This window comes from Neovison vison, chromosome X (assembly GCF_020171115.1).
Source record: "Neovison vison isolate M4711 chromosome X, ASM_NN_V1, whole genome shotgun sequence".
NCBI lineage: Eukaryota > Metazoa > Chordata > Mammalia > Carnivora > Mustelidae > Neogale > Neogale vison.
Genome location: NC_058105.1, coordinates 19,809,554 through 19,836,932, shown reverse-complemented (window position 1 = coordinate 19,836,932; position 27,379 = coordinate 19,809,554). Strand labels below are relative to the sequence as shown.

General features: G+C 39.3%; 1 protein-coding gene across 1 annotated transcript in view; it reads right to left on the bottom strand.

Moving 5' to 3' along the window:
* The window catches only part of ENOX2 (ecto-NOX disulfide-thiol exchanger 2), a 266,818-nt gene that overhangs the window by 144,481 nt on the left and 94,958 nt on the right, over positions 1-27,379 (bottom strand). Inside the window, exon 3 of the mRNA XM_044236076.1 lies at positions 15,251-15,394. The gene's annotated coding sequence lies outside the window, so the exon portion shown is untranslated. The remainder of the gene's footprint in view (positions 1-15,250; positions 15,395-27,379) is intronic.

Here is a 27,379-nt window from a genome sequence, read left to right as displayed (position 1 = left end):
AATAATTTTCACTGTGGGGAGCGAACTAGACTTTGCCTGGCTAAGAGAAAGGATATTCTGGGCAGGGAGAATGGATTGAAAGCACATGGCATATTCTGCCAAGAAGTCCATTGTTGTTGTAACAAGGCTCTAGGGAGGGTGCTGGTAGGAGATGAGGCTGGAAAGATAGTGTGGCTGGGATCTGAAATTAAGAATTTGGGCCATTTGAAACTTTTTAAGGACTAAGTGATAGTGGAGGCAGGCAGGCCACCACAGACAGTTATTTTCCTTTCCTTCCTTTTTCATCTGCTGCCTTTCTTCTTTTCTTTTCTTTTTCTTTTTTTTTTTTTTTTTTACAGCAGAGCACAGTGAAAAAGGAAAAAGAAAAGGGAATAAGAAGTCCAGAGATCTGGGATTAAGTCGCAGTTCTGACGCTGAACTGTTGCATGATGTTTGGAAACAATTCAATTAAAATGAGAGGAGAGGACACTTAACAACAACAACAACAACAACAACAACAACAACAACAACTACACATATATTCTTTCTTAGTAGCCACTCCAATTAGAATACCCTGTCACAAGGATTACTGCTGTAGTGACAAATAAAAACATACAGAGATGAATGCATCCCTTTGGCATATTGGTTGAGAATCACTGGATTAGATGATCTCGGAGTGTCCCTTCTTCCATAAGTCTCTTCTTCCCAATACCCCCACTCCATGCTCTGATTCTCTTCTTATTCCAAACTAAGCTTTCAGTATAACAGAGGACCATCTCCCACGCTCCACAGGAGTCGTTGAGCCCTTCTGGTGATGCTCAGGACTGCAAACTCTCATCTTGGAAGCAAACTAGCCAAGAATGGTCAAAGAAATCTGAAAGACTTGAGAGCCTGTTCTACAAGGAAGGGGAGAGAACTACTGGGCTGCTGCTAACTTGTAAAAATAACTCAGGAGCTCCCCTGGAAGCAAAGTCACCTTGATCCTTTCAAAGAACAATTGTGAGAAATGATGTGAGTATGTATGTTGTGAGGAGGGCAGGGTGCAGAGAGATGGCATTCCAAGTTGCAGAGCTATCCTTGAAATTCTGATGCTTTAGAACTTCACCATGGGGTCTAAACATCAAATAAAGCCTTGATGGAGATAAGAGGGCAGGGTAGGAGGGGGGGAAAAGATGATCAGTCCAATATTCATAATCATTTTTTAAAGCTGACCTACTCTTAAGAAACTTTTAAATTGCATACACAAATGAAAATGTACCCTCAGCATGAAGCTCTATGTAGTCTAATTATCAGAACAAATGTTTATTGAGTTAATTTTAAAAATACAATACCAACACTGCCTATTTCATAATCGAGGGGAAGCATTTTCTTCTCAAGCCATGTTCAGTATGCAACAGGAAGCCAATTATCACCCCCAGAACATTTCTCAGTGAAAAATGTGTTATTCCTTATGGCACTTAAGGCTTAAAAAGGCTTAAAGCCCCGAAATTACCATTTTCTCTTATTTCTACCATCTAAATACCCATCAGTTCAAACCAAAATTATTTTCACCATTTCTTATCTATCCTAAAGGCATCACTGACACTTGGACAGAGGAAATTTTGGAAAAAGACAAGACAAGTTTGTTTTGCTTACTTGAATGTTCATACAAGCTTTTCCTGAAAACAGTGTATAATAATGGGGCTCCTGAGAGAAAAATATGGGAAACAGGTACTGGTACTGATTAAATGAAGTTGAATGTAGTTTTATTGCTTTTAAGAAAACTCAGTAATTCTGACTAAAAACTAACCAATATGGTCCCTTTAGGATTCACAGGGATGTGTTTTTCATCAGTGGAAGGGAATAATTTCTATTTACCAGATATAGACATCTTATGGACAAAAGCCAGGTCTTATTCATCTCTCAGTTTCTGCTAGAAATTAGCATATCATTTACCCTGCCATACAATATCACCTGACACACAGTAGGCATCCAAAAAAAGTTTACTGAATAAATACATTAGCATACTATTTGTTTGCAATTGCCTACTGCTGAGAATGCTTTTAAACTGATTGCATAAATAGGCTAAATACAATCTGAAAATCTTTAAAATTTGATAAGCAAACTTTTTATTTCTTAGATTCAAAGAATACAGGTGGGAATTTAAGAGATTTTTCCGTGTCCCAAAAGAAGCAGATCATTTCCCTCTACAGACACCGGGCAGAACTTTTCCAGACCTTCTTCTGTGTAACCAAATATTTTCAAGTGGCAACCAAACATTCCAAAGTACACAAGCTGTCTGAGTGTCACACTAGAAGACAGCTGGGGACACGGTGTTGACAATGATCAGTGTTTACACCATATTCACATTCCCTTTAGCACATACCAGATTCCAGAGCTATGAGACATGTGTGTTCTGCTCTCCTATTTTTTTCCCTCAAAGAGCACCTGGATCCTGTCTGGAATACAGATCAAGAACTGTACTGCCAACCACCATAGGTGGAATGATTAAATTTTCTGACTATAATTGAGAAAGCATGATTTGACGTATGTACTTGTAATTTTGGAGACAACAGGCTGGAACCTGTTACACTAGGGCTGCTCTGAAAAATCCAAAATATGTGCTTTTCTACATTAACAGGAATGACAACAGAATCTACAAGAAGGAAATAACTTTATAAAATAGGTTTGATTTGAAAGAAGACAACATAAACAATGTTAAAATTCATGGGAAAACATTTGCAACACACTTGACAGAAAAAATGATTAATTTCCATGACATGAAAGAACGCTTTCAAGTCCAAATTAATTTTGGACCTCCTTCACAGAGCTATGTAGAACAGACTTTCAGGTACAGATGCATCAAGTTCCAAACCAAACTTAACTTCATTAGCTACGGTTCCAGAATAAAGGCAGAGAATCAAGTTCCTTAGATACCTTTATCTGACTCACTCTGACCAAGACAGAGAACACTTCTGGGCAGTCTGGCTTCAACACAAAGCTCTCCAGCTGTTTGACAGGAGGACAAAAAGTAAAAGCCATCTCCCTCTTGGCCTGTTATGCCCAAGAGAGAGGGATACCTCATGGCAAAGGACAACGGTCTTCACTGATGGCAATCGCCAGTTCCCTCTGCACGCACTTAATGTTGGTAATAACTGCTTAACAGAGACCTGGCACAAAATCAAGAGAAGCTGAAATCTTTGTGGCTACCCTGCTGAGATAATTTAGGATGCATTAGTCAATGTTTCTCAGGCTGTTCATCCTAGATCAGTGTAATTATGGAGAGGAATAAAAAAGAACAGATTAGAAAATAGCTTGCCAGTAGAACCACTATATTCACATGGGATGATATTTAAATCAGCATTTGAAAACAGTATATAGTTATGACTTGTTTCCTGCTCAGACTTTATGCCAAGTTCTAAGGCAAATTCAGCACTTAGCATTCATTTTAGACAGCAAGCCTCGTCCCTGTGGCTTTTCACACAAGCCTCTTAAAAGCTCTATCTTGCCAGATACAAAGGCCACTCGTACTGAGGATGCCTCTTACATTAAACAAGTTGCATAAGCCCCAGAAACTAATTTTGGGGAAAGAAGATACATTCTCAACTTGGTATCTTCTCTTCTCAGTGAACTAACCAAACAGCTTCTGAAAGTCTATCTTCTTTCTCCTACTTCCCTGACTGCACTAGACAAACAAAGATGACTTTGTTAACCTCAAGCCTGATCTGAAATAAAATTCCATGAAAATGCCTCCACTCTTCATCCAATGGTGCACTTGCACTCAGTTCTCTACCTGGAATAGCGCCGAGCATATAATAGGCACCCAGTAAATATTTGCTCTTATTTACTGAGTATTCACTGCAAGCAGTCACTGTTTCACAGCACTCAGCATAATTGCAAATAATTACTTGCACAGTTATTTGCTTAATGACTGTCTTCCTCACTAGACTGTGAGCATCACAAGGCCAGGGTCAGTCTGTGTTATTTCCAGCTGTACTCTTGATACCTACCACAGTGCCTCACACTCATTAAGACCATATAAATACTCACTGAACTAACGAACACCGTGTACCAAGCACTATTTATTCAGTGTCTCACTCAATCCCCAAATAACCTGTGTTCTTGGTATTATTCTTCCTATTTCATAGGTGAAGAAACCAAGGCTCAAAGAGCTGCAATAACTTGCCTAAGGTCAAAGCCAGGACTCCGAGTGCATGCTATTAACAATGCTATCTTGTCCCCTTCTGTTAAAGTCATTCTACTACTGACTATCTGCAGCATGGGAAGATTTACTTACTCTTCCAAGCCTCAGTTTTCTTACTGATAAACAAAACAGAAAGTGGTATTTATTTTATACATTTATTGTGAAGTTTTCTTGAGCCTGTATATGTAAAGCACTTGGTTATAGTTGTTGGCATATAACAGATATTTATTTATTTTTTAAAAGATTTTATTTATTGGGATGCCTGGGTGGCTCAGTTGGTTAAGCGGCTGCCTTCAGCTCAGGTCATGATCCTAGCGTCCTGGGATCGAGCCCCACATCAGGCTCCTTGCTCGGCAGGAAGCCTGCTTCTCCTTCTGCCTCTAGCCTGCCACTCTGTCTGCCTGTGCTTGTGCTCTGTCTCTCTCTCTCTCTTTAACAAATAAATAAGATCTTTAAAAAAAAGATTTTATTTATCTATTTGACAGACAGAGATCACAAGTAGGGAGAGAGGCAGGCAGAAAGAGAGAGGGGGAAGCAGGCTGCCCGCTGAGCAGAGAGCCCGACGTGGGGCTCGATCCCAGGATCCTAAGATCATGATCTGAGCCAAAGGCAGAGGCTTTAACCCACTGAGCCACCCAGGTGCCCCATAACAGGTATTTAATAAGAGTTGTTACTCCTGTACTATTGCCATTGAATCCAATATGCAGAAGGAAGTAAGTGGAGCTAGGGAATGCCACCTGCAGAAACCCGTTCCCCTCCCAGAACAGTGCCCTCCATCTCAGCAGTCAGACATATCTCTACTGGATTTCTGTGCCACTCTCATCGACCCTCACTCACCACATTCCAGAAAACGACTTGCAGATGAAAGTTGCTTTTGCTTAAAACTCAAATGTATAATAAGCAAAATATTTTTAAAATTCATTCTATAACACAAGCAGTTGCTCAATGTGAAATGCTACAACCTACATGGCTTACACTGAATAGCTCACATTATCAAGGAAATTGAAGATTAGAAAAAAATCAAGACTGTCTCCTACCCTATTAAGAGAGGGAATTTCATGGATTTTTATTTTGATAGATAATAAATGCATATAAGGAAATAGAGCAGAAAAAGAGAAAACTGCAAATTAGGAGGTCTCTTTGCTCTGTGTTGTAATACTTAGCCAACATTTACACAACCACTTTTATTTGCCACCTTTTGGTCTACTGCTTTACGGTCACTTCAGTTCTTGGCAGAAGACTCTAAGCATACTCTGTCATGGAATACTACAAACGTCTAACATTCTGAACCATGGTGGTCCAGGAATACGTACTACTCTGATGCAGTACGGGTAGCTATACTAGTTCTTAAGCCTGCCTGTGTAAGTGGGATCATCTGGGGTGTGTGCCTGTGCCCTGACAAAGCTCTGCTTACTTTATAAGAGACAGAGGTTGTTTTAACTCAAGGGCATTTTGACCTGAAAGCCAGACTGCAGAAGTGAAGCCTTGAAGGAGCACTTACTTTTATCCTTAGTCATCAGCTAAATCAATTCTTTTTTCTTTCTCCTTTTTGAGAGAGTGTGTGCAAGCGTGGGAGGAGTGAGGGGCAGAGGGAGAGGCAAAGAGAGAATCTCGCTAGCAGGGCTGAATCTTAGAACCCTGAGATCAGGACCTGAGCTGAAATCAAGAGTCCTGGGCTTAACTGACTGAGCTCCCCAGGCATCCCAGTCATCAGATAAATCAATTCTGATTCAAATAAATAACACTGATGCCTGCCCCCTCCCTCAATTTCTATTCTGATTCAGTTGATTCTGGACACTGATTTTGGAGCTACTCTGCCTGGGTTTGGATCTCATCTCCTCCGTTTACTATTTGGACAAATTGCTTAACTTCTCTGGATTTAAGTTTCCCTATCAGTAAAACAAGGATAATCATAGAGTTGCTGTGAAAAATTAAATAAGTTGACACATTTGAAATACTTAGAATAGTGTCTGGCCAAAGTAAGTGTTCTATAGTATTAGCTGTAGTAATAAAGTAATTATTATACCTTGGGGTCATGGAAGAGAAAGGAATATTTGTAGAGTTTGCAACCCCATGTGAATGACCGTGCTAAAATGGTAGCAGCGGTATTCTGTGTTTGAAATGTGTGAAAATGAAATCTCTTCACTGTGAAGTACTACTTTGAGGCTAAATCAAATGATAGGAGGTTGAGCTTCATCTGGAGTCTGTCTTGATTTTATACATGGAGAATACTTGACACACATAGGAAAACAACCCTATTTCTTTGTACCACACAGTGGACTCTAATGGTTGGTTTCCCAATGTTTTCTAGTGGTGTGCCCACAGGCCCACCTTGCTCTTAATTTGTAGCTTCCATTGAATTGTGACACAAGTCATTGCTCTCAATGACAGTGGGTGGGTAAGTAGCCTGCTTTGCGGATTCAATCTTCTCCATAGGTGGATATCAAACTATACAGATTTGGAGCTGAAGATGGTAGGGAGCCTCATTAGGCCTTAGGCTTAAGCCATGTTCTTCCACTGAGTTTTACTTATAATAAAGCTGATACCAAATTTTGTTCCTCACATGGCATTTTGTGTTTGTTTTCAGTTTGTTTTAGAACTGGAAGGAGAAAAGCATTCACCCTCTCAAACCCTAACAAGCAGAAACAGGAACTATAAAAGTAAAAGAAGTAAAAATCTGGCCATTTTCAAAATGCTTTACTCATTTAACAGATGTGGAAAGTGAGGCTTACACACAAAGGCCTCTGTGATTTACCCAGGGTCAAAGTACTACTCCTAAGTGGCCTGTCCAGTACTCAAATTACAATCTTCAGTATTCTTTTCAGTACATGTGTGAGTACACTCTTTTCTCCTAATAAAGCCAAGCAGGCCAGAACAGACCTCAAGGCCAAGAAGGACAGTAGCTGTGATAATGTTATTAAGTTAACAGGAGAGGAAAACCACCTCTTCAAATCTAAGAATTCTCTTACTCTGAACTCTAAAACTGATTTTTTCCAGACAAGTCTTTACTTAGAAATCAAGAAACTGAAAGAGATCCTCCAGATAATGAGTCGTTGAATACTACATCAGAAACTAACAATGTACTATAAGTAGGCTAACTGAACATAATAATAATAATTAATAATAATAATGATAAAATCATAAACACAATACATTTTTTCCCATTTGGATGGAGTGGCCATAAGGATGGGCTGGGGTAGGGAACACAAACCATCCCCCGCCAAGGAAGCAGGGGTCACCAAGAGCTTATTCTATGATTTTCTGAGCTGCTGAAGTTCAGCTCTACAGAAGCAATTTCCTCATAGGTGTTTCCCAGTCTCAAACTCCTTTTGTAGCTTGAGATCAAAGGGCCCTCCCCTGTGTAGCAGGTAGAACAGATATGGGATGTCATATACCACTGTGTTAGCTTGCTACAAATCATGCAATACTATTAGCACGGGGGAACCTAGCTCCTCTAGGTTATAGACATACTTTCTGCAGTACGAATGAATCAACTGCATGCCACAGCCCTAACGAACTTGAAATGATTATATGGGTCTGGTAGTAATCGGTTCTGGTTCTGCCACTAATTAACCATCCGACTTTAGAAAAGCCCCTTCTCTAGGTCTTAGTTTCTTCATTTGTAAAAATGATGGAGTTAGACAAGGTTGCCTCCAACTCTAAAATACTATGATTCAACATCTACAACTAGCCTTTATATTAGCATCACATAAAGTTGACTCACACTTCATGTCTGCTGAGAGAAGTACTAAAAGCTTAGATACAATAAAGTCATAAAATCGTTCCAAAGCTATTCCCATGGTTGGGTCAACTTAAGAGAGAAACATTTGCATTTTTCTATCCTGCCTCTTTTTTTTAAAAAAAGATTTTATTTATTTGTGTGTGTGAGAGAGAGAGAGAATACAAGAGCACGGGGAAGGGTAGAGGGAGAAGCAGGCTCCCTACAAAGCAGGGGGCCTGATGCAGGACTTGATCCCAGGACCTTGGGATCATGACCTGAGGTGAAGGCAGATGCATAACCGACTGAGCCACCCAGGCATCCCTATCCTCTTTTGTGTCACCTTCAATCTGCCCTCCCTCTGACAGTCCATGAAGATAAAAATTTCACACTGAGTTTCTATCAACCTGAGAAAGACAGAAGTCAGTGCACTTTTTTGATCCTCTAGTTATCAAGATACAGCTTTATTTCTTGAACCTATAATCAGATAAAAATGTCCAAAGGACTAAAGAAACTGAGTAGGGCTATTAGTCTAGTTTTCTTCTTATTTTAATTCCATTTGAAGGAACAATAGGCTCTTCTTGCCTTTGGCAATATAATAATTCAGCTGACATGCTAGAAATACCAAACACCAAGATATAAAACGGTGGCATTTTCTCTCTTTTAAAACAATCAGTGCTTTCATTTATGGACTTCAAAGTACATGTGAAATAAAAGTCTCATCCCTGTGAGTCCAAGGTAAATCAAAAGGCTGTTAAGTGTCATAGAAGTTTCCTGCTTCATTGCCCCTCTTCTAGGCAAGAAAGGAAAAAAAAAAAAAAACGAAAGTACTCCCAAAGAGATGAGTGCTCATCTCATTTTTATATTTCTCTTTCAAATGGGCTTAAGCAACTTTCCCTAATAATTCACTCCAATATATTTCTTCCTTAAGTCTGACCAACCCCTCATTATTGCTGCTCAGGCCCACTTCCTCTTACTAATCTTGCGTTGGCAGTGCTAGAACTCTTCACCATCTTTCATATTGTCAAGTCTCATTTTGACTTCCAGAAATTATAAAGGAAACCTTGGAAACTGAGTTAGGGGTCTCTGATCAAGTTTAGATACTATCTGGAGCTCCATGATTTGAGTGTAGGGACTAGAAGTCCCTATTGTATCAAACATCCCTGAAGATGCTAGCCCACCTTAGTGAGTCATTTCTCTCTGGTTATTAGTACTTCATCTCTAAAATGAAACAAATATGAAAATATATTAAGGAGAGGAACCTGGGTGGCTCAGTCTGTATCGAGCCCCAAGTTGGACTTTGTGCTGGGGCATGGAGCCTGCTTGGGATTCTCCCTCTGCCTCTTGCTCTCTCTCTCCCCTGCACCCTTTCTAAAAAAATAAAAAAAAAACTTTAAAAATATATTAAGGAAAGAAAGAATCACCATACCAATGCAAATTATTACTGAATAGAAGGGTCTTCTTGGAGATCCTGAACTCTTAGGATTCAGTCATTATTACAAAAGGAAAATGGCTGAAAATCTCTCTTTTTATACTGAGCTATTCATTATTCACATGAACTTCGATAATACTGTTTAGTACTGGGCATCATGTCTTTAAGTGCAAACCTCTTTCAAAACAGGTCTATGAAAGAAGACAATGGAAACAAGACAATGTCCACATCTGCATCATCACTCTGGTATCATAACTATCCCCAGGTGAGTTGCCCACTCCTCCAGAGAGCTGACACTTCCTTTGAATACTAATATATCATGATGTTGCTTAAAACAATGCATTCGATTTTAGTCATCATCTCAATGGCCATATTGACTCATGGATTCTTCATTTTTGTGGAAGTATTTGGAAAGAAGATTGGTACCTCTGCTTCTGCAAGTTCAGGTGGATCTCACACCAGAGGGTGGCTGGCATCTTATGGACAGGAACTTGGCATCATGATTTGATGAAGGCTTAATAGTGGTCTACCCTTTAGCCATAGAGGACCATCTGAATAAGTGGACTCTGCAATCTTCGACAATTTGTGTTACTGTATCATCACCAAGGAAATACTTCCATTGGGAAAAGGTGAAATTTGAGAGCAAACACAGTAGAGAGTGCTGAGCTCACCTTAAGATAAAAGCTGCAGCGGTGCCTGGGTGGCTCAGCATCTGGTTAAACATCTGTCTCTTGACTTTGGCTCAGGTCACGATCTCAGGGTTGTGAGATAGAGCCCCATGTCCTGCTCTGCAGTGAGTGCAGAGGCTGCTTAAGATTCTCTCTTTCCCTCTCCCTCCACCTCCTACCCCCTCAAAAAACTGATAAAAAAGATAAAGGATGCAAAACAGCCAGATCTATAAAGGAGGAGTTTGTGGTCGAATAACTGCAGTATTGTCTAATCCAGATTACTGCTCTACTTCACAGAGGACTTGGGCCAGGACACCCAAACTCCACCTATGAGTTTCCCTTGGGAACTCATGAAATTTCACCTAGTAAAGAGTCAAAGATTCCATTAGAGCCAGGTATTCTTTTCACAAGCACCCAGATTTGATGTGTGACTTATCTAAGGATATAATCTTACAAATGTCTGGAGTTTGACCTTTAGGGTCAAGTGAGGAAATCAACTGATCAACATTAGATACCAAGTGCCCAGTTTTATACACGGCTCCACTCTAGCAATGATAGGAGAATAACAGTGAATATTAAGACCAATAAAGCAATTATTTAGTGAGAGACATGATCAACCAACAAATATTTCTTTTTTTAAGATTTTATTTATTTAAGAGAGTGAGTGAAAGAAAGAGAATACATGCACAAGTGTGGGGAAGGGAGAGGGAGAAGCAGATTCCGCACTGAGCAGGGAGCCCAACACAGGGCTCGATTGTAAGACCTTCGGATCGTGACCTGAGCCAAAGGCAGACACCCAACTGACTGAGCCATGCAGGCACCACTTAACAAATATTTCTTGGGCATCTATTGTGTGCAAGACCCTGTATCTCTGCTAAAAGTCATGTGAGTCAAGGGCCCTTCCATTAAGGGTCTAATGACTGAGTTAAAAGGCTAAGACATATTCCTATGAGCAGATATCTGCAAGGTAACCTATAATCAGTGTCAAATGAGTCATATGAATATAATGACCAAGAGGTTTTGGAGGTACAAATGAATAATTCTAATGGATGATCCAGAAGGCTTCCTGGAGAAGGCTGGACCTGTACTAGGCGCTTTCAGTTAGACAGGATTTTGATAGGTTAAAGAAGACAGAGATCATGCTAGATTAAAAAAAATGGCATTAGCAAGGGACTAAGTAGGTGGGCACAATGCTTGTTTGGTAGCAGATCACCTTGCCTGAACTAGAAGACTTGTTTTGGGGAGTAGCAGGGAAAAACAAAAAGCTGAAAAGAAGAGGCCACGGTATCTCAGAGTTTGAAAGGATCCTAGAAATGATCAAATCTAAGCTTTGCTCACCTTATTCTCACATGAATACGGATTTCCCTAGTGTGCCACCAATGTTTAACATACATTTTAGTAACAGGTCCAGACTCCCAATATCTATAAGCATTGAAAATGTGGCATAGTAATTAGAGATAGGATGTGGAGTTATAGGCCTGACTAAATCACTCGCTAGATGTTCACTCTTAGTTTACCATACCTTTATTTCTTCACCTACAAATGTGGATAATAGTATACTCACTGAAAGTAATGGTAGGGAGAAAAAGGAGAAAGAGTGCTTGAAGGAGACAGCAAAGGAAAATGAATCTGTAAAGTATATTGCCAGGGAAAGCTGTAGTAGAGAGAATTCAAGGTAGGGGAGGTTGTTTATAGCAACAAATGAACCAAACAGGTCAAGGTGGTTGAGACCAGCCAAAAGACCACTGACTTTGACAATTTGGAGATCACTGGTGACCTTTAAGAAATCAATTTTAATATAAAAGGAGAGCGGTAGATCGTAGACAAAGATGAGATAAGATGAGCTGAGAGGGATGGATGGGAAAGGAAGAAAAGCAGAAAGTATAGTGAGGAACTAGAACTACCGTCAAAGACCCCTCCTCATTTGCAGTGACAGGAGAGGGAAGAAGATGGCTTTGATTTAAAGGGGTCACAGGGTTGAACAATATAATGGCTGGATGTATAGCTCAGCTTAGAACTGAAATGGTTGGTAACTCTGTTAAGGACTTCCAACCCTAGCCTTCCTCCTTGCCAAGATGCAGGGAGGGGGCAGTGACAAAGGAAGAAGGAAGTTCCTACTCACAAAATATCTTCTCTCCTCCTTATGTCTAGTACTGCATAGGAAGAAAAAATGATTATAAAGTAATCTGCTCATTTATAATACCATAAGATTGTCAACGGAACAATTATAAGACACTCGCTATGTAGTAAAACCTCATTAATTTGGACTTCACCTTTTTGTAATTCGTGGTAATTTAACCTGGGCTGGAGTTACAAAGAAAGGATACTACTTACAAAGAAAGGGTTCACCAGGCAAAGAGTGAAAAAGATTGCAAGGGAGCTAATTTAGCCTGCCAGGGCCCATTTCACCTATTTAAAGAAAATAGTCTTTTTTAAGAACTTCAGCATATTCATTATTTGAATGCAAATTGATTCGGCTAATTATAGATTAGCATAATCTGCTGTTAAAATCTTATATCTGCAACAGTTACTTCGCTCTCACTGAATATGCTCATTAGAAATAAAACTGCAATTTTTTAAAGTTAGTTCACAGATGAACCCATACCCCTTTCCCCACCCTTATGAGTTAACTACAGTTCAGGAGGTATTACTCTAAACTAGCACATCACTTATCATGAACACAATGGAATAATGAGTAAGTGATCAAAAAAGGTCTCAGCGCAGCCCAAATAGATGCATTAAAGTTGATGTGGTCCATATATGCTATGGAGTATTATGCCTCCATCAGAAAGGATGAATACCCAAATTTGTATCAACATGAATGGGACTGGAAGAGATTATGCTGAATGAAATAAGTTAGGCAGAGAGAGTTAACTATCATATGGTTTCACTTATTTGTGGAGCATAAGAAATAACACGGAGGACATGGGGAGATGGAGAGGAGAAGGGAGTTGGGGGAAATTGGAAGGGGGAGACGAACCATGAGAGACTATGGACTCTGAAAAACAATCTGAGGGTTTTGAAGGGGCAGGGGGTGGGTGGGAGGTTGGGTGAGCCCGGTGGTGGGTATTATGGAGGGCACGTACTGCATGGAACACTGGGTGTGGTGCATAAACAATGAACTCTGGAACACTGAAAAGAAATTCAGAAAAATTTTTAAAAAGGTGTTACAAAATATAACTGAATAAATAACACTACTCCTTATCAAAAAAAAAAAGTTGATGCCCTAAATCCTTTAACTCTCTCCATAGCAGGTTCTCTTACAGCTGATTTAACTCTTACTTAATATACTAATCTGAAATACCAACTTGGAGCTGGCTGGGCTTTTGTTTTGTTTTGTTTTAAAGTTTGTAACTGATTAGAAGGAGAAAATGGGCTGTTGCATGAAAGGACACTGAGAAATCGGAAGTGATTGCAGGCTGTAGAAAAGAGACAGGATATATACAAAATATGGCTGTAATAACTTAAAAGCTACCAGAGTCTAGGACATTTTGGAGTAGAGATAAAAGGCCTATATATTCGTTAGCAAACTCTGAAAACTATAATACAGTATTATGATGCAGTACAACAACTATGCCTCTAAATGATCAAGCAGAGTTAAATACATGCCTTAAAAATGCAGATCCATTCACACACACACACACACACACACACAATTTGTATTCATAACAGTTAACCTAAAATAATCCATAACGGTTAACCTAACCTGAAATGTGTTGATGCTCAAAAAGTTAAAGTTCATAATATTATAATAATAATTAAAACAATAGCAACATTTATTAAATAATTACTGATATCATGCTAAGCACTTTACCTAGATAATTGCACTTAAATCCTAAGAGGTGGGTTTTAGTATCATTTCTACTTTACAGCTGAGGAAAGTAAAACTCAGAGAAGTTAAGAAAATACCACCAGGCCACAGACAGAAATAGAGCTGGGATTAGAACTCACACCAGTTCCTTAGCTAGAAACTACACCTTTCCAATGTTTCAGAAAATACAGTTCTCTAAAAATCACTCTTTTCTCAAGGGATCCAGATAGCTGTTTTACCGTGTTTTTGTTTTTCGAACTTGTATTTGACAAATACCTTGATTTGGAAGCAGGAAGGACCTATAATCTAAGAATCTGATAGGATGTTATATGTTTGCAAACATGCTCCATGTTATAAAGAGAACATAAAAGTAATAGTAAACAAAACAAAACAAAACAAAACAAAAAAACCAAAACAGAACAAAACAAAAACACCAGGAACATGTGTATTAGGCCCGCCCCCAAATTTCAGTCAGTCTCTACATACTGTGGATACTGTTTTCAAATGAATAGCCAAGAAACAAAGAGATACATTTGAAAATGCCAAATGATGAATTAAAATGTGGTTCTCCTAATGCTTCCCTACTCATTTTGGAGAAATTTAACCTGAGAATAGGCTAATGGAACATGAAGGTAAAGGGGGATTGTAGGGGAGGACAAAAAGTTGGCTGTTACAAACGATTTAAGAAAATCTTCTCATTACCTGTTCCAAGAGAGCTATGAGGGCATAAAATGCATGTGGCAGAGTGTGTACTGTGGGAAACAAGGCGGGCGGTGGGCGGGGGCAGATATATGCAGTTATCTGCATTACAAGTAAAAGTGAAGGTAGCACACCACATGTACATACAAGGAAAAACATACAATGAAACCATTCATTCATGCAATGCTCCTACTTAAATCAATGTTTTCACTCATCTTTTTTTGTCTCAAGCCTACCCATTCAAGGGTCAGCTACAAATATCACTTTTTTTTTAGAGAGGTGGGGAGAAGGGGAGAGGGAGAGAATCTCAAGCAGGCTCTACAACTAGCACAGAGCCTGATGCCTGACTTGATCTCAAAGCCCAACTCAGGGCCCAGTCTCATGACCCCAAGGTCATAACCCGAGCTGAAATCAAGAGTTGGACACTTGACAGCCTGAGCCACCCAAATGTCACTTCTGCTGTGAAGTGTTCCACGAGGCACAAGGCTGAATTACACTCTTCCCCGTTTGTGCTCCCGTTGGTTTTTCCCCCTTTTCCACACTTAACCACAGCACCAGTGATACCCTCATTATTAGAGTTATTCACCTCTGTGCTTTCCCACTCCCCTCTTTATCCCACCATTAGTTCCTTGAGGGCAGGGGACTCTCTCATTTCTGTAGTTCTTACAAATGCCCACACAGTGCCAGTCACTGACTAGGCTCTGGGGAAATGGTGACTCAACATCACTGGCTCAAGATGGTGCCTTATTGCCTAGCTTACCTGAAGGAGCATTTGTTCTCTTTCTTTTCTTGCTTGACTCCCCTCCATTCTCAATGAGGCCTTCTGTGACCAGAGGGCCACTGGCACTACCAAACTGCAGGGGTTCGTTGTTGTTGGCAGGGTCAAAGGGCAGCTGGTTCAATCCTAAAGAAGAAAAAGAAAGCCAAAATCCAGACTCTATTAAGGACTGGGATGTCTCTAGATTATGAGCCACTAGAGGAAAACTCTCTAAATCTCAAGAGCCTAGGAATAACAGATGAGTTCCTTAAAGCTAGTTGCCAGGTGTAATTTTTCCAAATTCTGTTGAAGAGTACAGAATTAAGATAAAGGGTCTTATAAGACTGTGGCTCATCTTTGAGAAGATCCCTGATGTTTCTGGGAAATTAACATTTTTGGCCACAAGCTATCCATTATCTCCTATCTCCTTCCTTAAAGAGATAGGACCCTCATTAAATGTGGCTATGGCTGAACATACTCTTCCTTTGAAAAAGTTTTCCTCAGGTTCTCTCTCTCTCTCTTTTTCGGAAGATTTTATTGATTTATTTGAGAGAGACAGTGAGCGAGAGAGAGCACGAGTTGGGTAAGGGAGAGGGAGAAGCAGGCTCTCTGCTGAGCAGGGAGCCTGACGTGAGTTGGGGCTCGATCCCAGGACCCCGTGATCATGACCTGAGCCAAAGGCAGACACTTAATGGAATGAGCTACCCAGACGCCCCTCTCCAGTTATCTCTTGACATTTTTCCATTCTCTCTTTCACTGCAAGGGTTGTTGAGTTAATGTAGCTATAATTATTAGACTACTGTGGTGTCAAAGTCACTGCCAATGATAACAGAGCAGTTGCTAAAAAAGGAAACCACAACTACAGCAAACAAGAAAAGAAAACAAAGATATGGAACTTGCAAGGGGTAAGCTGGAGTGACGGGGAGTTATGACCCAGGTTTGGGTAACGTTATTCCTATCCTTTTCAAATGATGCCGGAGCATGATTACTTTACTACTTGCTCCAGCACCATCTAAAATGGCAAAAGGCACTGTCTACTCTCCAAGTCTTACATGGTTTAGCCAGGGACATGCAGAAAGTTTCTTACTCCTCTGGCAGCAGCACCTGGAATTTCAAGTGTTTCAATTAAAACTTCATGAAAGGTGGAATCAAAAGCTTTGTTAAAGACCAAAGTTAGGTGATCTCTCTTAAGCCTTTTAGCCACTGATTCTCTAATCCTATCAAAAGAGGAATCAGGTTGACTAGGCATGGCTCAATTTTTCTGCAGCCCATAGCTGTATAATTCTCTTTTTTTGTTGTTTTTTGTTTTTTTAAAAAAATATATTTTTAACAATTTTATCCACTTATTTGAAAGAAAGAGCAAGAGCACAGAAGAAGAGGGAGAAGCAGACTCCCCACTGAGCAGAGAGCCCGATGTGGGGATGTGGGGCTCGATTCCAGGACCCTGAGATCATGACCCAAGCCAAAGGCAGGGGTCAACCCAGGTGCCCCCTAATCCCCCCCTAATCCTTGAGACAATGTTGTAAAAGGTCAATAAAAGCTTGGAGTCTGGTCAGCTAAAATCAATCAAGTTTCAGTAAAATGATGCTAAGTTCTAACAAAATGTCCTTACATTATTGTTTTTAGTTAAAAGTATCCCTATGCTAATGTTTCAGCCCATGTAACAAATACCATTCCTTTAGCAATCAGACTCCACTTGGAATACCTCCATTAAAAGTCTTCTAGAACTTGTTAAACATTCTTCCTTATATCACCTGAGTAAGTGAATGAATGAAAACTTACTTCTGTGTCTTAAGTCAACTGTTCACTGCATCATATCTATGTTCTATTAAATCCCTACCATGATTAGAACTAAAGAAACAAACAACCATTGCTATGTATTAAAAAACATTCCAATAATGACCAAGACTATTTACAAGGACAAGATTTTAATACAATTTACAAATGAAGAGGTTTCTTGCACCTGAGTGGTCCAAGTCAAATGTGAGTAGTGTACTATTGCAAAACTTTTCTTGGTATTTCTTCCTGCAGTATTATACTGAACAAAACAAATTCCATGTAAGATGGCATGGTATTGGGGAAAAAGTATGTATTTTGGAGGCTGACAGATTGGGGTTAAAATCCTGGCTGTGTCTTTTACGATCTGGCAATTCTTATAATGTCCCTTAGTCTTAGTTTCATAATGTGTAAAAAAGGACTGATAACATTTGTACCCAGTTGTTGCAAACATAAAAAAGATAAAATATATATATACTTAAAGTTATTATCTTACTATTCTAAGTAAATTTAAAAAAAACTTTTCCCTGTAAGTTTGTAAACTCTTCTTAAGAGGATCTCCTCCCCAACACTCTACCCTCTCTCCTCACCCCCATCTGTAACCCTGGTGCCCATTACCACACCTGGCACATAGTGAGTGTTGAATGAATTAATACTCAATAGGGAGGGGGTAGGTGACTCATTCTATTAACCTATGTAGTTAGAGTAAAGATGTGACAGCTGATAATCAAGAATTAATGCCACGACTTAAAAGTTCTGATGCTGATTATATCAACATTACTTAAAATAATTAGATTTCAAATGCATCTCCATCATTTGAGTACCATACTGCAGGACTGTGAAAGCTTGATCAAAAGGAATGCTCAGGAATTAGGAGGTTCTGATTAATGACGGTTAATCAGAAAATTTTTTCTTATTTTGTTTTGCATTTGATAATTTTACAGAATAATATATTAGTCCATTTCCCTGCCTTATTAAGTCGCTGACTGAAGATGTTATAGAACTTTGGAGCCATAATCTATAAAAGGAGGCTATTAACAGTGCCTAGCTCATAGGACTGTTAAAAGGAGTAAAATGAAATTATGTATGTAGAACATTCTGCATTATATCTGGCATACAGCAGATACTCAATAAATATTAACTGCCACTACCATATTTTAAATTTGATTTCTATTCCATTTCAACTTCTAGAATCATTGATGTACAATGTGAGGAGAGTGGTCTGAATTTGCTCTGATCGAAAGACAGAACCTACTTTCTTCACTGAGTCTTTTCATTGCTGTTTGAAAAGTTGGAGTTTGGGAAAGGAATCTGCTAAATTAAAAGTATTCAGTCATAGATATTTGACTGTAATTGTTTTGCCTTTTATTTAGTCCCAGATGTTAACTTTAGGGATTTAGGTATTTTGTTCCTCATACTAGCACATAGATATTTGTTTGACACTAAATAAAACTGAGATTTCAAGTATTTTCTGTGTATCCACCTCATATATGATCCAGATATGTGAAAATCCTGATAATTTAGCACACCATATCAGGCCTAGTTTCTTTTTTTTTTTTAAGATTTTTTTTTTATTTGACAGCCAGATTACAAGTAGGCAGAGGAGATAGGCAGAGAGAAAGAGGAGGAAGCAGACTCCCCGTCGAGCAGAGAGCCTGATGTGGGGCTCAATCCCAGAACCCTGGGACCATGACCTGAGCTGAAGGCAGAGGCTTTAACCCACTGAGCCACCCAGGCGCCCCTCAGGCCTAGTTTCTTATAGAAAATGCTCTCAAATCAAGTTGAGAAAGACATATAACTCAGTAAGTTGATTCATTGAATATGAATCCACATTTTGTATTATTTGGGACCCAATACAGTCTCCAAAGATTTGTTGTTTAAGAACAAGGGCTATAGAGATAGCAAAATCCTTTGGCACCAGTGCTTTCTAGACACTTGGATTGTATTGTTTTATTTCTTCCCTAAGACAACACTAAATAAACCAATAAATCAGTAAATCAATAGGTACTTAGAGGCTTTTCTGTGTCATGTATTTGTGACTCAAGCTGAGTGCTACGGTAAATAAAACAGCCCCAATAAAATGATTTAAATTCTTAAAAGAAAACTACCGTTTTAATTTTAAGAATTCTTACTGCAGAAATTACGACTTAAATGTAAAATATTAGCAATGACCACATTGTAATTCTCACCAAAACCACAGAATTTATCTTCAAATCTCTTATGGAAGCTATTTCTCCTATTTTTCTAGTAGGAATTAAGTTAGGAAAATATTAGCTGAGGAGGAAACTTTTGAGGTTATTTAGTTCATTCTTTTAAGCAATATAGGAATCTTATCTATAGAATTCCTGACAGGTCTAAATCCTGAGGGGCGTAGTGGGGCTTCTTTGTCTGGGGACCATTCCTTGTGTGTTCCCAGAGATTCACCTTGCTTTGCTTACCTTTTTCAAAACTAACGCCTCCTTATTTTGAGGGTTCCTTTCATCTCCCCCAAACTGCCTGTGAAGAATGATGCATTCTATTCAACTATTAACTTTCTTATTGTCCCTAAAATGAGAGCAAGGCATGTCTAACTTCTTAAGGGTTCTACTCATAATTACAGCAAGAAAAACAAATGAAGGACTCATGAATAGTTAACAGAGGAATGTTAGAAATTTTCTGAAGTCTGGCGTGCCTGGGTGGCTCAGTTATTTGAGCATCAGATTCTTGATTTCAGCTCAGGTCATGATCTCAGGGTCTTGAGATGCAGTTGGTGTTGGGCTCTGTGCTCAGCAGGGAGTCCACTTGGGATATTCCCTCTCTCTCTCTCCCCTTCTCTCTGCCTCTGCCTCTCATTCCCACATTGTCTCTCTCTCTCTCATATATATAAATAAATACATCTTTTAAAAAAGAGAAATTTTCTAAAGTCTTACATAGTTCTCATAGTCCTTACCCTTTTATTCCTGAGGATAAATTTAATAAAACTTTGAACTTTGCTCATTCATTTCTCCTCACACCTAGTCCCCTCACTGCCTAATCCCACAAAATATACAGTTTGTCTAAAGGGAAGCATAAATTGATAAAAAAAAAAGGAAAACAATAAACATTGGTGTTATAGGTTTTTGCTACTGCTGTAGCTTATGATCACAATCAAATCCATGTAGTAATATAATCTCATCTACAACCAGGTTGACAGATTTAGAGAGCTGACCAGCTGTTATTTCATGTCAAGTCAAAATACAGATTATCTGGGGTGCCTGGGTGGCTCAGTGGGTTAAGCCACTGCCTTTGGCTCAGGTCATGATCCCAGGGTCCTGGGATCGAGTCCCGCATTGGGCTCTCTGCTGAGTGGAGAGCCTGCTTTCCTCTCTCTCTCTCTCTCTCTCTGCCTGCCTCTCTGCCTACTTGTGATCTCTGTCTGTCAAATAAATAAATAAATAAAATCTAAAAAAAATACAGATTATCTGACTTCATAACACAAATGAGCCTACTTTAGAGAGTATGCATATTAGGGAAGGGTGGAGGTGGGGGTCCTTGGAGAATGACATTTCTCATGCAATGGAACCAGCAAATTAAATATCTCCGAATGAAGTGTGGTTCTCAGTGAGTTCACACAATGATGTCTGCCATACAGATGCAAATGATTCCTGGGCTTTGAGGAGAGCACTGAAGAATTTTCATGACTCTTGTGAAAGAAGATCAATGCTCTCTTTGTGCCCAGCTGCTGTTATAGTTACTGTCACAATTCACTTTACAGAGCTTTCCACTATCAGGTCAAATGAGGGCTAACCTTCAAGATGCAATCTAACACTTAATGATTGCTCCAGGTAATCGTGGGAAATATGACCCTATGGGTCCCAGCCACTTCTTATCTGCAGCTGTGGCCCATAGACTTAAGGTGGCACAATCTTAGCAAAAAGGAAACACAATTATACTCTGGATTAGTTCCCTTTCAAAGCAAATGGTTAGGTCCCAAGAAACCTGGTGAATTCAATTCAAGGCAGTAATCTCCAGACAGACATTTAGATTGAAAAAAAAAATAGAGTATCAATTTTTGGCAAAAGTAACACTATAGCTAATTCATGTATAAAACAATTTTCTGTAACCTGAGTCCTATTTTCCAAGTGATTTCATTTTGAAATCAGACATGGTACTCCATGGTAATAAGGGAAAGTAGATGGTCTTCAAATTAGTTTTTAATTCAAAACTTTTGGAGAAACACGGGGTTATTGGGATAATGGTCAGGACCTTAATGTGCTCGCAGGTACTTTTGTAGGATTTATCCATCCCTGGGAGCCTCGACTGAAAATGTCTGACTCCCTTTTTTCAGCTCTCACTACTGAGCTGCTCCACTTGCTACTTCTAAGAGAGTATTTGCAATGTGTCACAGATTTGGGCTGCAATATCACTGTCCAGCCACAGGGGTTAGCAGCCAAAACCAATGAACATTTCTCAGTTCCAGGTCTTAGCTGATGTCAAACAAACGAAACCTATTTTCGTCAATTTCATGAATTCAATATTCTGTGTAACTGGTTTAGTTGAAACAAGAGTCATCGTAAAAGATTAATAGGAGAGCGAAGAGAACAAGGGAAATGACGAGAAAAGGAAGAGAAGAAAAGAGAAGAGAAGAAAAGAAAGAAAAGAGAAGAGAAGAAAAGGGCCCAAATCCTTTTCTACTAAGAAACTTGCTTGAATGATGGAGAACATAAACATTTCCAGGGAAAAATGTACATTTATGTCACTCAAGCTGTGATACAGGTGACAGGCAGATTTTTATTGGCTGTGATCATTCAGCAACTTTTAGGGACTCCTCAAACTACTGGGTCAGGTATTCAAGTCCTTCAAAATAAGGCCCTACCCATTCTGAGCACTGTCTCTTACCAAGCACCAGCTTGTACTCTACCCCAACACGTTTCAAACTTTAATGTGCACACATGTTCTCAAGGGAGCTTGTTAAATGCAGATTCTAAAAAACACTAATAATAAAATGCAGATTCTGTTTTAAAAAGTCTGGGTTGTGGACTGCTTTGCTAACAAGTCCCAGATAATGCTGATGATCCTGCTGGTGTGGGGAATCACACTTTGAGTAGGAAAGACTGACATATACACACAAAAAAAGAAAAAAAAAAAGAAAAGACTGACACTCTAGCAAAATGGGACTACCTGGTGTTCAATGAATCGTACATTACTTTCTTATCTCCACACCTTTAGCTCACACTGCTCCACCACCTAATTCTTAATTTCCAGACTTCAAAACACTATCCTTCTCTGATGGTTTGTCTCAGATGCTATTTCCATCATGATGCTCTTCCTTATCCACTTTCACCCAACCCATTACATATACAGCAACGGAGTGGGGCTACCAGGGGACCAACCATTCACTGGCTGTTAAGAATGCTTTACAAACTTAAATGTTTTACAAATATGATCTCTTAGTTTTATTTTTAGTTATTATTCCCATTTTACAACAAAGAAAGGAAATCTTGCAGAGTTTAAATTTCCCATGGTCATGCAGCTAATAATACAGCAAGGAAGTTGGGCTTTTTTTCTTTTTAATTCTAAAACACTGTTCTGGTTCTCCTCAGATCTTATCTGCATTTTTCATATGCCCTTTAGAGCATACCTTGCTTTATAAAAGTTCTTTGAGTATTTGTCTTATCTTCCCTTCTCTCCTGCCTTACCCACTGCCACTAGGTTGTAAATTGCTTTAACACACACTTTACATCCCAGTCATTGTTAAAATCTCCTCCTCCATGATGCTCCGCACGATGGCTTGTACAATGTCAGAGCACTCCAGAGATGCATATTGAACTGAACTCAGCTACAACTTGAGTACCACAGTCCTGTTTCCCACCCTGGATGCCAACCATCCTGCTGCTGGGGCTGTCATGAAGGAAAGAAGGCATGGTTTTGCGGTTCCTTCAGCATTCCTGGTATCCCCTCTATCCTAGGATGCCTGAAGACTCTTTGGGGAGTGGTGTAGATGATCATACACTCTACCCCTAACCTTGATTCTGCATAACCTCATTCTCCCTTTCCAAAGGCAAAACTGTCCTTCCACTAAGACCCTTATATGAGAAAACACTATAAAAGAAACTCCACATATGGATCTTTTCTTAAGAGTTCTATGTACGCCAGGTTACAGATTTCTGTTTTACAAACTACAGCCAAGAAAAGGCAATTCCTAGAGATGTGCTGTCCACCACAGCAGCCTTTAGCCACAGTAGCCATACAACTATTTAAATCTAAGTTTAAACGAAATGAGATGAAAAGTTCAGTTTGTGGGCAGCACTAAGCCACACTTCAAGTGCTCAGTAGCCATATGCACCTAGTGGCTACTGTAGTAGTAAGCACAGTGCGGAGTATTTCCATCATCATAGAAAATTTTACTGGACAGTGCTACTCTAGAATAGACCAGGATTCAAACCCACACCTGCTAGTTACTAGGTGTATCATTTACAAGAGGTATAAAGCAAGCCCCTTGATCTGAGACTGCTTCTGCACCGGAAAATGGAAATAATGCTCCCTCCTATAGGGAAGTGAGGAAAATTCAATGAGAGAATGTATATTTAGGGTCTAGCACATATTAGACACTAAATAAGCATACAGCTCCCTTCTTCTAGTCTAATCGAGGGTTTATATGAATTTGTCTCAAAAATGGAATAAGAAAGTTTGAGTGGCTGGCTCTTTAGGTCCCCAGGCTACATCCTATTTACAGTTTGGGAGATGCTAGCTCTGCATCCATTTTATAACCCTCTTTTTCTTTCAGATAATACACAACCATCAAGGTAAAACATCAATAAATAATGCTGGGAATAGTCACTGATGGCTCTTTGTTATACTATTTCTAGGAGAGAAGACCATCTTTGTCACCTTGAACTTTCCAACATAAAAGAACCACACTTTAGCCTTACAACTGAAATGCCTCCTTTCGAAGCTTTAATCAGTGCTGTTTCGGCTGGCTACTATATTAGGAGAACATTTCAAACAGTGACATGAGAGCTGGAATGGAGAAGGAAGATTTCTCTCCAAATCCATATTTTCCTATGCTCAGAATGTTCTCTGTGTTTTTCCTGTGGGGCTGACATGTCTCAGGGCTAGAAAAGGTGAATTATTCCAGAAAAGTCTCAACTAAATCTGTTAAGATGCTTGAGTTCCATGAGCAGGAAAGCAAAATATATATTTTTAACTTCAAGAAGAAGAATGCTTCAGGATTCTGTTCCCCTATACAATTTAAGGGTTGGGAAACACAGCAAAATCGCATTCCTCGATGAAAACTGTAAGAGTGGGTTAGCGTAAGAATGGCCATCCTGAAGGCCGGGAAGCCATTTTACTGAGTGTCCCTAACCAGCTGACACTGCATACGAGACTTGAGATGAGAGGAACTAGCTAAAACCTGAAAAAACAACTTAGTCATATATCACCAGCGTGGTTAGGCGGTGGTGCCACAGGGACCAGATGTTAATGAAAAACAAATAGTTAACTTGCAGAGATACAAAGTTCAAAAAAATGTTGATTTGATAGAACAGTTCAAAGTGACAGATGGTAGGCGATTTATCATTTTCCCTAGGATAAAGTCTGGCAGTCTTCAGAGGAACTCAGAAGAAAATGTCTTGTTTTCCTGTAGTTTAGCCCAGGGAACAGTCACAGCAACCATCCTTCTCTCCACATCTTAGAGGGTGGGGATTAGAAAGATGGTGATTCATCAGTGCCTGCTTTGAGCTAGCTCTAGGCCATGCTACAATTCCTGTTGACCAATTTTCCACTTGAATGACAGCAAAAGGGCAGGTTCCTAACAGGCTGACCATTAGGTTATCTGTTTAATACCTGCCTGAGAATGTGCCCAGAGGCACTGTATTATGGGTGTCTCTGTCTAAATAAAATAAATAATTGCAGATTTCAGAGCCTGAGGACAGAGAGTTGTTCTGGCATTGAAACTGGAGTCTACCTTGTCAGATCTGTAATGAGGTCTTCCCTTCAGGCTGATTGATTTCATAAAGCTAAGGTAATTATCAAAAGCAAGCACAGTTCTCCCTGTAGAAACCACTAGGCTGGTTTTGAAAACTAGCAAGTCAGCTGGATCTGGTCAAGAGCCTCAGCTGAGCCAACCCTTTCAGTAGGAACAGTTACTAAACACAGAGCACAGCAATTCGTTCTAACAGATTCTTAAGACACCAGTAAATACGTTGTAAACAAGGTTCAGCAAAATAATTTCACATGCTCTAAGTCAGTGAAAATCAAAGTAGCAGTCAGATAAATCTGCATTTCAGTGTTGGATGCTTTGGTGGGGGGAGAGTGAGAGCTGGACTGGTCTTTGCAGAGTTAATTTTATCAATTAATGCTAGAAGGATATTGGTATCCTTCAAGACTGAGGCACTGCATGAATAACGTTTTTATCTTTGTTTTCTCTAAAATGTACACACTAATTTCATTAGATTTCCTTTTTTTTCATTTCATTTAGCCTTCATTAACTATTTATCCAATCACTGTGCTACAATTTTAATTGCCTTCTAATTAACCAATGATGGGTTTATGATATTTAGCATTCCCTAAAGGTAATACAGTAAATCTTCATTCACACGTTCAAAAAATTTTATCCTCCCTCCTTCCCTCCCCAACCCCATTAATTCTGCTATACTATATCTCTACTGTTCTGGAGTTATGCTTACTGCACTCCTAATATTTGATCCTCCTTTGGATTAGTTTTATCAGGAATGTATGAAAAACAACTCTGCATAAGCTGTAAAATTAAACACACAGGAGAAAACAGATTTCTGTAACATGATAATTCATCTTTTATAGATCCATAGCTTCACCACCTGAGTATCGGGGTGTCAACAGTGATTAGCTCCTCTAGAGATGTCCCTGGGCTGAAGTCAAACCTACTACTGAGGCCAAAGCTAGAATCTACTCCTTGAGAAGATAACATGACTATAAAGGAAAAAGCCTGCAAAAAAAGAACTAATCTGTATTTGAAACAAGTCTAACTTGCTGCTCTATGAAAGAATAAGCAGGGGCACCTGGGTGGCTCAGTGGGTTAAAGCCTCTGCCTTCGGCTCAGGTCATGATCTCAGGGTCCTGGGATCGAGCCCCGCATCGGGCTCTCTATGAGGCGGGGAGCCTGCTTCCTCCTCTCTCTGCCTGCCTCTCTGCCTACTTGTGATCTCTCTGTCTCTGTCAAGTAAATAAATAAAATTAAAAAAAAAGAATAAGCAGGATCTTAAATTTGCTCCAGCGTGGAGTCTGAGATATTCGATGTATATTGCAATGACTGAATCTATGAAATAATATTGACAGATAGTCTCTTCTCATTCATCAAATTCATTCAAACAATTCTGTGTGCTGGGCAGTGTGCTAGGCCCTAGCATTTCAGGACTCAATAAGACACAGTTTCTTTCCTCAAAAAGATTACAATCAGAAAGGAAGGCAGATAAATAAACAGGAAATCTGGCCCAAATTACTACATCAGCTTCGTCTCTTGTTACTTTCCACAAATATGCTTTGCTTCATTCATAACAAACTTTTCAAATTCCTCAAACATGCTATGCCTTTTCATATCTTAGCTTCTTTTTTTTAAAGTTGTTTTACTGGGTAATAACACAACATAAAATCTATACCACTAACACAATTTTAAGTGTACTGTACTGGATTGTTAACTACAGGCATGATGTTATACAACAAATCTCTAGAATCTGTTCATCTTGTGTAATTCAAACTTCATGCCAATTGATTAGCAATTTTCCATTCCTCCTGCCCCTCAGCCACTGGTAACCACCATTCTGTACTCTGATTCTATGAGTTCAACTATTCTAGATACTTTGTGTAAGTGGACTCATGCAAGATCTTTCCTTCTGTGACAGGCTTATTTCACTTAGCATAATGCCTTCAAGGTTCATCCATGTTCTTACATTCTATAGGATTTCCTTTTTAAGGCTGAATTATATTCCATGGTATGTAAATCCTACTATTTTTAATCTATTTATCTGTCAGATATTTAGGTCATTTCCTATGGCTATCGTGGATAGTACTATCAAGAATGCCAGTGCTAATATCTTTTTGAGATTCTGATTTCAATTCTTTGGGATAAATACCTAGACATGGGATTGCTGGATCATATAGTAGTTCTATTTCTAATTTTTTGAGGAACCTCCATATATTTTCCATAGCAGCTGTACCATTTCCAATTCCCACCAACATTATATAAGGGTTCCAATTACTCCACATCCTTGCCAACACTTTTCATTTTTTTAACAGTCATCCTCACAAGTGTGAGGTGATATCCACTATAGTTTTGATTTGCATTTCTCTGACAGTAGTGACATTAAGCATCTTTTCATTTACATGTTGGCCATTTGTGCATCTTCTTTGCAGAAGTGTCAA